Source organism: Herpailurus yagouaroundi, unplaced genomic scaffold (genome assembly GCF_014898765.1).
Source record: "Herpailurus yagouaroundi ecotype Mexico unplaced genomic scaffold, PumYag 142, whole genome shotgun sequence".
Taxonomy (NCBI): domain Eukaryota; kingdom Metazoa; phylum Chordata; class Mammalia; order Carnivora; family Felidae; genus Herpailurus; species Herpailurus yagouaroundi.
This window is the reverse complement of record NW_024412397.1, coordinates 38,663,480-38,675,579: the sequence shown is the minus strand read 5'-3', so window position 1 is coordinate 38,675,579 and position 12,100 is coordinate 38,663,480. Positions and strand designations below refer to the sequence as shown.

Below are 12,100 nucleotides of genomic sequence, written 5' to 3'. Positions count from 1 at the left end.
AGTTATAGGGACTTGGCTAGAATCAGCGCATTAGCCCGTGTTTTCCGGAAAGCAGACTCCACAACAAGGCTTCTGTGGAAGCCTGCTCATTTGCCATTCCAGAGCAGAAGTGGAACGAGGGAGGAAAGCCAACAGACAATGCAGGAATTTCTAAGGAACCTTTTGAAAGGCCGCAGAACTCTCCAGCCAGGGGACACAAGGAGGAAGTACTAATCTAGCTGCTCTGTCCTGCATTGGTCAAGAGGGGCCTACAAGTGTTAATACCCCCGTGCTTCTGGGTTACACTTGTGTGAGTGCTAGGCAGGTTCCAGGTGTTCCATTGAAGGTATGGAGCAAGGGCCTGAGGCCAGGTGCTGTCTGGTTGCAGCTGCCCTGAGCTGATCAAAGTCTGTGCCATGATGGTTCCTTCTGCAGGGGCTGGAGAAAAGGTGAGCCAAGGTTTTGAAAAGATACAAGAGAGGGGTCTGAAACATTGCCTCCTGTGTATCTTGGTTTTCTGTGTTGGACATTTCCTCATTAGTGTTTTCTACTGCCTTTTAAAGATTTTTTTTCAAAAGATACATTTCTCAGGGCACTTGGGTGGCTCAGTCGGTTAAGCGTCTGCCTTTGGCTCAAGTCACGATCTCGCAGTCCATGATTTCGAGCCCCACATCAGTCTCTGTGCTGACAGTTCAGAGCCTAGAGCCTGCTTCAGATCCTGTTGCCCTCTCTCTCTGCCCCTCCCAATCTCTTTCTCTCTCTCCCTCTCAAAAGTAAATAAACATTAGGGGTGCCTGCATGGCTCAGTCGGTTAAGCATCTGACCTCAGCTCAGATTGTGATCTCGTGGTTCATGAGTTCAAGCCCCGCATCGGGCTCTGTGCTCACAGCTTGGAGTCTGGAGCCTGCTTTGGATTCTGTCTCTCTCTCTCTCTCTCTCTCTCTCTCTCTCTCTCTGCTCCTCCCCTGCTTGCACTCTGTCTCTGTCTCTCTCTCCATAAACATTAAAAAAAAAAAAACTTTAAAAATAAATAAATAAACATTAAAATATTTTTAAAAAATAAAATTAAATAAAAATTTTAAAAGGATACATTTCTCATATTAACTTCACTCAAGATACCTGCAGACAATCTGTACTGCTGATTAGCCATCTAGAGATCTCTTCACCCCAAATGCTAACGTATCTTCCAAACAATTTTCCAAGCACTAGGAAACTGAATCATAACTATTTTCTGAATGGGTGAATGGAATGCATTTTCAATTTCTGTCCCATTTTTTACTCCTATTGCACAAAGACAATTAATTATATACTTAAATGGTACAGAGTGAGTGCAGAAAAAAGTGACACTTCCCTGCCGATTGCCCCTTACCTGCTCTTCTGTGTCCCTGTGTACTTTGTTAGTGTTCACCATGGCCGCATTGGCACATGATGCAGGGTCACTGAGAGCAACTGAGAGCTATAAAGAAGAAGACTGTTCCTCATGGTTGCCAGCCTTGTGGATGCTCTTTCTCTTGGAACGTGGCCTCTGGCATCTGAGATTCTGGCCATCTGTTCAAGTCATAGTGTGTAAGGAATAATGAAAGTCCTGTGGGAAGTCATGCTCAATGAGTCTCATTGAGCTTTCCTGACATGCTGCAGTAAAGGGAAAGCTTCTAGAGGTTATATGTAGGGTCTGGCAAACGGAGTAGACACTCTACCCCATTCCATTCACTAAGCATTAGTGAGCACCCAGTTTGAACAAGGCATTATGCAAGTAGCTCTGAGGAATACAAAGATGAACAAGACAGAGTACATGTCTTCAAGTTAGTATAATTTAGTGCTGTGGTTCTTAAACTTTTCTCCTCATGTATCTTTAGGAGAATTGATGAAAGCCACAGATCCTTTCCCCCAAAAGCATACATGACCCTAACCATAAAATTTAGTTCATCATTTCAGAGACCCTCCTCTCTTCCAAAGTTCAGTCAAAGGCTTGTCAAAAAAAGGTGGAGACGGACACCTGGGTGGCTCAGTCAATTGAGCGTCCGACTCTTGATTTCAGCTCAGGTCATGAGCTCACAGTTCATAGGTTCAAGCCCTGCATCAGGGCTTGCGTCTGACAGCGTGGAGCCTGCTTGGAATTCTTGCTCTCCCTCTCTCTCTCTTTTAAAATAGATAAATATTTTTAAAAAGTGGAGGGAACAGCCTGTCCATTAATAACTGTGGGAAATTTAGGGTGTCGTGAATGATCTGATATATGACGTTATCCAGGAGCAACACATGGGAGAGCATAGTTCCACATAAAGGCATTGGGGCCTCCTCGGGCACACATGTATGTAATGCTTTGAAAGCCAGCCAAATGGAGAGTGCACCTGATGAAGAGTATAAAGCCAGTGCAAGAAAGCCAATGGCATATTCTGGAATTGTAAGAAGCCCAACATGTCTGGGTCATAAGACTCTTGGAAAAAGCTGGAAATGAGTAGGAAATGAGGTTAAAGATTGGGAGACTGGCGTTCAAACATTGGTTTCAAGCTTAGAAGCTTGGATTTTACTCGATAGGCAATGGAGCCTGGCATAGCCAGAGCTGGGACTTACACCATTTCTTAGGGCAGATGGAAAAGGGCATACACTGGCGATGACTAAGTCTTACTGTAAAAATCTAAGTAGAAGGAAGTAAAAGCCCAAACTGGGCCACTACAATGTAGGGAATGCTAAAGGGACTCGAAGAAACAAACCGTGTAGTGAAGGCTAAAATGACTACCCAGAGAGGAGATAAGATACTAAATCTTCTTGCTTCTAAAATTATTAAATACATTCCGAACGAAGTTAAACGCTGGCAGTGAGAAATTAGTTATTGTTCAGATCTTTCTTTTCATTTACTTTCTCTTATTATTTTTACAGTCGTTGGTACAATACTTTGGAAAATAATAGGCTTAATAAATGCTTGCTCAATTGAATTTAGTTAAATTTAATTTACAGTATGACAGCTATTGAGCCAACAATTATTATACCTCATTTTGAATAATGATGCTGGTCTACAAACACAATTTAAGGAAAAACTGAATACTTTTTCCTAATAGGCAGTAGATGCACTCCCAGGGCCTTTGAGGATTGGCATGATATCCTATTTGATTTTACACCAGAAATATGTTGTAGGCCTTTTCTTGAAGCCCTTTCTATTCTATCATGCACCTTACCCAGGAAACTAAAAGTAAAACTAAAATGCGATCTTTGTAAGCTATGATGATTCTCTCCAAGGATCCTTAGCAAAGAGAACCATCTTGGTGATAAAGGTATACTGTGGGAGCAAGGAAGATGTTGACTTTGGAAGCATAAAATAATTTGGTGAGCTACTCAAATGCTGTTCAGATTCATATTTTAGAAAGCTGCAGCTCATGGCTCATGAATGGAAATCAAATACAAAACTTGTCTTTTATTAACATTTTCTTTCCCAACTCCATGTTTGGTCAAGGTGGCTAATATCTTCAGTGTAATCACATGAAAATGCATTTGTTGACCCTGGCAAAGCATGCAACTGAACCGAATTTCTCTTCCCTACTAGCTTTTTAAACAGTATTTTGTCATGATCAAAGACCTGATAGGACATAAAAATAAATTGTTTACTTGAGAAAATCTTAACGACCAGCTAATTTGCACAAGGCTTTCTGACCACAATTTTTCCAGGATTCTTGTGATACCTTTTATATGAATGCCCCTGGCTCAAGACATCCATTTCCTCTTCTTCCTGTCTCTTGTCTCGTTAAGTCATGCTCTCTTGCAGTGGTCCAAACACCCTTGCTCTTCAAAATCACCTAAGGAACAGCCAAAACCTGGGGATACCCTGGCCAAACTCCAGACCTGTGGAATCGGGGGCCACAGTGCGAGACGCACTCGCTGCTCCAAAGAGCACTTCTGATTTTCACCACTGGACTGGTTGGCTGTAGACAGGGATGGGAATTAGCTCACATTAGGTATTTTGAAAATGAAACTTAGTATGAAACTTTACGGGATGCAAATTCTCGATCTATTTGCTCACTGAAAAATTAGACAAGTGTCAAATAATGGACAATAGGAAAGGTTACAAAGTGACAGACAGACCCTGCTTCCCAGTACACTCAGCATGTAACCTGTGCTGGCCCAGTCAGGTCAATGCAAGACCTGGTTGCGCCTTCTTCCTTCATTGTTCTCTGCTCTCGGTCGCTAGATCATCTTCTTCCCGGAGTATCCTCCCCAACTCATCTTTATGTGTCAGATCCTGCTGTGATTCAGAAACCAAACTCGAGCCCTACCTCTTCCTCCTCTACACCTTTCCAAAGTTTCCAGCCTGCATAGCATCACTGTATTTTGAACTCCAGTAGTGTTTTGTTTTATTTTGTTTTTTAATCTGTTCTATGGATGTGGCCCTTTGATGACAGAGTGTCTCATCCTGATGTTCGGTTAGGCCATCTGAACATGTCTCTCCCATGGGAATTAGAATCCCAGGCTCTCGTATTTTGTTTAGTCCCCTCTAACATCAAGCATAATGTATCGTAGAATCTTTAAAATTATTGGTTGGATTTCATTTCTTTTCAAAATGTGATGGAATCTCATTTCTTGCTTCCTTTCCCAGCTCTGGATGTATAAGCATATGGCCATCTCCCTCTGTATGTTAATGCCTGTATGTGCTATAGATGTATAAGTTAGTGACACATTGACATATTCTTTTCTTCTCATGAGCTGAGGCTTTCTGAATTTCAAGATGAGTAGTTGATCTGGAAGTCAACTAAACTAGTCATCACTCTGGTACAGTCTCTTACAGATTTCTATCATCACACCTGTTAAGAGGAAAACAAACCTGAGGGGCACCTGGGTGGCTCAGTTAAGTGTCCAACTTCCGCTCAAGTCATGATCTCACGGCTCAGGAGTTTGAGCCCCACATTGGGCTCTGTGCTGACAGTTCAGAGCCTGGAGCCTGCTTTAGGTTCTGTGTCTCCCTCTTTCTCTGCCTTTCCCCCACTAGCACACACTCTCTCTCTCTCTCTCAAAAACAAAGGAAACATTTTTAAAAAGAGAAAAACAAACCTGAAATTATAGAAGAAGTCTTATATTAAGGGACAAACATCTTTATCACTGACAGAGTGGAGCGAAGAATTGAAAGAATTGGGAGGTTATAGTTTTATCGGAATATGAAAGTAAATGTTAATGCCTGTTTTCTCTCAAAAATAAGAATAATGCCTAAACTGTAGATGGTGCTTCAGAGTTTACTCTTTTCCATGTAGTTTCTGTTGTGCCCCAGAACACCTGTAAGAAAGTTTGATATTATTATTCCTGTTGTGCATGAAGAAACACTTGAATCCAAGTCCACGATCTCTAAGCCCATTTTTCTCTGTAAGAGAAACTAGATTGTTGTTGCCTACGCCATGCTCCTTGCTGGGTCCCTCTGTTCTCCACCACCTGTAAGTTCTGTGTGCTCAGGGACCTGCCTGTCTTCTTCACTCTAATTCTAGAACGCAGAAGAATACTGAAACATAATAAGGGCTGAATAAGTACTTATGAATGAAGTTGTTAGTCTCTCTAATGGAAGGCTAAGATAGAAGGCTGGTTTTCGCCTGGCCGAGACAATGAGTTTGGAGAGGAACCTGAAGTTGTTCCTGACACTCACAAGGGGACATGTTCTTCTCTCCACCTCCTCACACCCTGCCCATGTGGCAGTCTGACCCACATGGGAGGCTCCCTGAAAGCATTCTTACTTAAATCTAATTGGCATTTCGAATACTGACTGAGACTTGGCATGTGAGAGCTGTCCTAGGAAAAACTCAGTGCTTCCATGTGTGCTCCTCTTAGTGCTAAGGGCATCAGAATTTTATTGGAAAACTAAGTGAATGAATCTCCATAATGAACTCTCCTATAAGCCTACAAACATATTTTAATAATCCACTATGTGAATGAACACAGTTCGACACTTCAAACCTGCAGTATAACCTAATCGGAAAAAGCACCTGAACTCGGTTCTCCTAATCTACAGAGTGGTCACAATGGGAAATTCCTGCTGGGGAATTTTCCTGAAAGTCAGGAAACTTAGATCTGGGGAGGAAAGAATTGGTTTCAGGAGAAAGAACCTACCCCCTTTGCGATGGAATTTGATGAGTAAGTCAACATCAGAATTCTCCCTGCTTGTACCTGCTTGTCTCAGAGATTGGAAACCGAATCCTAACAAAGCCTCAGACAACAGTTACCGTCACTTTAAGCAAGGTGGGTGGGGGTTGAGAGGGTATGTGCATGAGCGTACACATACACACATACACACCCCTGTCTACACACTAGAGGGTGTGTGTGTGTGTGTGTGTGTGTATACATATATATACACACATATATATATATCCCCAGTGGTATATCAACAGGTTATATCAATTCCCAGCGTAACTGCAATTTACTTTTCTCCCAGGCCAGAAAGCATATCATGATGCAATGAGTGACCTTCTTATAGAAGTGAATCACAACCCCTCTAAAACAATGTATATATACATGATTATAGAAATCATTCTTTTTTGAGAGAGAGAGAGAGAGAGAGAGAGTGTGTGTGTGTGTGTGTGTGTGTGTGTGTGAACCAGGGAGAGGGGTGGACGGAGAGAGAGAATCCCAAGCAGGCTCCATGCTCAGCGCAGTGCCCAACATGGGACTCTATCCCACGATCATGACCTGAGCCAAAATCAAGACTCAGACATTCAAGTAACTGAGCCACCCAGGCACCCCATAAATCATTCTTAAACTGCATAAGTTAACTTATAGTTATCAGCTCCTTGTAACACACTTCACAACCTATGAGAACATAGCAGGCTGTCCTAATGCCAAAGGACAGAGAACCACTGACTGCCAGCATGCCTTAAACTGCCTGGGGATGTTAAAATGCAGTTTCTGGTTCTGGGGTGGGGGCCTAAGATTCTGCATTTCTAATAAGCCTAATGCCTTGTGACTCTAAGTATGGTCCTGGACCAGCTGAGGCAGCACCAGGGAGCTATTTTACAACCTTGTAGGTGATTCCAGTGTGCAGCCATTGTTGAAAGCCACTACACCAAAAGGACCAGAGTTAAGTCGCTATGATGGTTTGTTGACCTTCCCCAGCTGGAAGCCCTTTGAAAGCCGCCTAAAGGTTTCTAAATCTGTGATTATCAGAATCACCTGGAGAGCTTTAGGAAACGCTTTTCCCACCTTCCTAAATTTTGAAATCAGTAAGTGGTATAATGTGGGCTTGGGAATTTTGAGATCGCCACATGCTTTAAAAAAAAAGAAAAAGGTGTCGTGCTTAGATTCACTGACCTGGACCCAGTCTCTGTGATGTGGTCCAGGTAAGGCCAGCCCTGGACTAAATAATGAAACAGACTACATCCTAAAGTTGTTTTTTTTTTTGATATTCCTACCCTTTCTGTACCCTCTCTTCCATCTTTTACCCTATTTATATGATTCTCCTACTTCTAATAAAGTTTATGACATCAGTCATTTCTACCTAGATATAAATGAGTTTGGTATTTTTGCACTTTTCCCAGAGATACTTGGATTTAAGTCATTGCTAACAGTGAGCTAAAGAGTTCATTTCTGGGGCGCCTGGGTGGCTCGGTCAGTTAGGCCTCCAACTTCAGCTCAGGTCATGATCTCACAGCTAGTGAGTTCGAGCCCTGCATTGGGCTCTGTGCTGACCGCTCAGAGCCTGGAGCCTGCTTCAGATTCTGTGACTCTCTCTCTCTGCCCCTCCCCTGCTTATGCTCTCTGTCTCTCAAAAAATAAATTAGTGTTTAAAAAAAAGTTCATTTCCTAAAAAAAAAAAAAATAGTGTAACATCAGCAAACAGATAAGAAACATCACTTGAGAATAGCAAACTCCTCTCTAGCCACATACAAACACTTCCCCCCACACCCCTGCCTCTGACCAAGCCCTTTTCTACTTAAGTTGCCTGAATTTAAAACAAACTGCTGAAGCTTTGTATATTTCCATTTATTTATGAATACAAACTTTTAGGTATTAATAATGTCCAAAATTAACATTAATATTATTTGTAAGATTCTATGAAGTACTAAATACTACCGTTAAGAACACGTTTATTTTTGATATGGTTAATGTTAACCAAATAATTTTATTATACAAACTGTTGCCTTATCTAGTATATTAGTATGAAATGGATGCAGTTTTATAGATGAGGAAACCCCAATTGGTCTCGTCTGTGCCTAGTAGCAGGTGCTCTATGACGGACAGTTAAAGCTTGATGGCTATTTAGCAAAGTGTGCACAGTGCCATCTAGTGGTATCCAGTGATCACTGCAAAACCTAAATGTCCATTTTCCAAAGTGATTTTGATGGCTCAAGAGTAAACATCTTTATACAACTGTCAGACTTTTAAAACAGACTTCCTAATAGCTTCCTTATGACTCTAAACTTAGCACATTTCTTAGTGCTCCTACTTCATTAAGCAGAAGGCTTGTGATACCTTTTAATAATAATTAATAGGTATTAAATACTTCTATGCACTGAGCACTGAGTTAAGTGCTTTCTATGGATTGTCTCATTTGATCCCCCCAATAACCCTGCAGTGGAGCAGCTCTTGTTGTCCCCATCTTACAGATGTGGAAACTGAAACTTAAGGACATTAAGTTATTTGCTCAAGGTCACATGAATAGTCGATAGGAGAAGCCAGTCGAAACCCAACCTACCGTCCAGGAACCCGCACTATTCTGCACTGTAATCTGCACCTCCCAAAGCAGTTACCAATGGAATAAAATTTCTGATAAGTCTTTATGAAAGAGGGCCTTCCTCACCAGGTCTCTAATTATCAAACACGGTAAAACCGATTCAAACTGCACTAACTGAGAACGTAACGACAGTTAAACTAAATATTATCTGTCTTTGGGGCGGAGATGTAGTTTGGCCTTCTTTTGTATGGCCAACACGATATATGCTCAAAATTACATGTCAATTAACTTATCGAATTTGGGGGCACTGGGCTGAAAGTTGGGTTTGGATTCACAGACCTTGTAAGTTGATAATGGCGTAGCATTTATCAGATATAATGGCGTAGCATAGATCAGAAGGTGTTTAATTATCTTAACACTAGTAGTTATCATTTGTTGAGCACCTATGTGCCAAGCTCTGTGACCAGCACCTGTGTATACATTTTCTCTTTTCTCCTCTCTATAACTGTCTCTGGATGGTATTCTCCTCATTTCTAGAAAGGAAACAGTAAAGTATATAGAGGAGGAGTAACGTGCCCACAGTTTTATGATTATTAGTAGAGCCAGGGGTGAAACTTCAATCTTTGTGACTGCAAAATCTGTGTCTTTTGCCACGCTTGGAAAATAAGTATTATAGTGTGCATGATTCCAGTTTTCTGTGTACCACCATCCCTATGCAAAAAGACCATCATCTCTGCTGGGATGATGGTAACAGGCTCCAGCCACTTCCCCCGTGCATGCCTGTCCACCTCCATTGCTTTCTGCCCTTACTGTCCGAAATGATAGTTTTCAGCTGCATTTCTGAGCGTGTCACTCTATTTAACACCTGTGTCTTCATACTTTTAGTGTAAAGGCCAAAAGATTTGCCGTAGCCACAGTACTCCTCCAGCCTTATCTTATTCCTCTGGGCCCTTCACGACCATCTCATAATCCCATTTTGTATGTAGCACCCTGTCCACCACAACAGGTCATCATTTCTGATTATCTGTGTAATTGTGAATCGTGTCCAAATCCCCACCTGTTAGTTCCTTGAGGCAGGAACAACATCTTTGCATCCTGCACCCAGACGTATCCCCAAGGACTAGATCCAGAGGATCTGTACATCAAACATAAAGGGAGTAATTATAGGAACCCAGTTCCTGCAGAAATTAATTTAATTCCTCAAGAAGTTAATTAAACAAACAAACAAACAAAAACTTATAGATGCCATCTACCTGGAAGTACCTTGGATGCTGACTTGAAAAATTGGATAAATAGCATTAAGAAATACAAATAATTTCCTTGTAGGACATACAGAGAAGGTTATAAATTTGGAATCCCATAAGTCTGAATTTATCCAAATCTAATAGATATGTAAGTATTTCAGTTAGAAAGTGATTTGTATGCTTCTGTCCCAAATAAGAGATATGCTGGAAAGTTGTTTTATTCTGGTTTTTTTTTTTTTTAGTTTTACATGATTCACATTGTACCTTTGTTCAAGTGCAACATATTGTCCTGTGTGTCAGGCATTACCACTTTTGACTTCATGATTTTTCCCATGTAAGGAGCACTGTCCTCACTCTGCAGATGGGGACAATGAAGCTCTATGTCTTCAAGGCTATGAGGGCATGCGCTTGAAGTAGAAGGGCCGTATTTAGACCTCGGTCTTTGGACTTCAAGTCCAGTGCTCATTTGGACTCCCAAGTCCAGAAGTTCAATACATGTTAGTGTTTTTTTAATATAGTGTCAGAAATGAGTAAAGAAGCAGGAAACTAAAACTTACGAGTAAGTAGAAATGCATACGTGGAGGGCACATTTTTCAGGAACTGAAACCTAAGTGTGTATTTCATTGAGAAAGACAACATACTTAGTTTCAAGAGCAAAAGCATGATGAAAAGTGAACCTTAAATATGGCGAAGTTGTGGGGACACTGGAATTCTCATACGTTGTTGATGTAGATGTGAAATACCACAACTATATCGGAACACACCTGGGGAGTTTCTCAAACATTCAACATATACCAACCATACAACCTAGCCCATTTCATTTCCAAGTATTTACCAAGAGAAATGGAGCTTATGTCTATACAAACATTTGTACGTGGCTGTTCATAGCAACTTCATTCATAACAACCCCAAACTGAAACAACTCAAGTGTCTATCAACAGGTGAGTTGAAAACCAAATTGCGATCTATCCACGAACAGAATGCTATTCAACAATATTAAGGAACAAACTATTAATACATGCAACAACGCGGATGACTCTCAAAGTAATTATACCAAGTAAAAGGATCCAGACAAAATAAAAGTACGTACCGCATGATTCCAGCTATCTAGAATCCTGGAAAACCGTTTTGGAAAGTATATCTGTGGTTGCCTGGGGTGAGGAGTGGGCTGGATTAAAAGGAACCAGAGGAAGCCTTTGGGATGGAGACGATCACTGTCCTGATTGTGGCAATGCTTTCTGGGGTGTTATAACAAGGCTTGAGCATGAACAGGGAAGAAATAGAAATGGAATTCTTGACGACACTAGTGAAAGTAACCATGACTTAAGTTCTATGAGTTAGTCAATAGTGTAGCCAAGAAGCTGTTCTTGACCAGGTTAAATAAGTGATCCGTGACTTAATTCTGCTGATAACTTTTCCTTTTTTCCCTGCCTGTCTTCCCACCTTCCTTAACTTTCTCTTTTTTTATTTCAAACCTTATACTATGAAAAATATATAAATCAATTAAAATATTTTAAATAAACGCAGGTTTGATATCTTTTCGAATGCTAGAATTTAAGTGCTGGTTTTGTGTCTCTTTCTTTCAAGGGGTCGGTGTGTACAGTGGGAAAATGCTTTAAAGCCAGAGAGCCTTGTTCGTTTTAATCACAAGTGCCATACACTTCAAAGTTGCTAAGAAACTAGATCTTTAATGTTCTCACCACAAAAAAAGAAATTATAATTCTGGGACATGATGTGTTAGCTAATGCTAGGGTGATAATCACATTGCAGTATATAAATCTATCAAATCAATATGTTGTATACCTTGAAGTTACACATACACGACGTTGTATGTCAACAGTTTTTATTTCAGCGTTTTTTGAAAATGACGTGGATAGACGTGGATTTGAAAAGCAGTTTTGCCATTGACTGGCCTTGGACCCTTGCATTTGTCAGTTAACTTCCCTGGTCCTCAGTTTCTCATATGTAACATAAAGATAGTAGCTGCATTTCAAGGGTCACGTTGAAGATTAGAAGTAGCTATCTACTGTGGTTTTCAGGAAATAATTCTCTTGGTATTATACACGGTACATCAAGTCTTTGAGATCATGCACTGTCTATGTACATTTGCTTATGTCAACCCCTACAAGAGTTGAACTCATATTGAGGACTTTGAGGTGCCCTGACAAAATAGGACAGATGGTACGTGTAAAATAATGAGTTTACCTTTCCCTGCATTTTGGGCTGATGTGTTCCCTCTGCT

The 12,100-nt window shown here is 41.0% G+C and overlaps 1 protein-coding gene across 36 annotated transcripts in view; it reads left to right on the top strand.

Annotated features, from left to right (window-relative positions):
• Window positions 1-12,100, top strand: part of DTNA (dystrobrevin alpha) — a 355,193-nt gene that overhangs the window by 246,203 nt on the left and 96,890 nt on the right. The window lies entirely within an intron of this gene.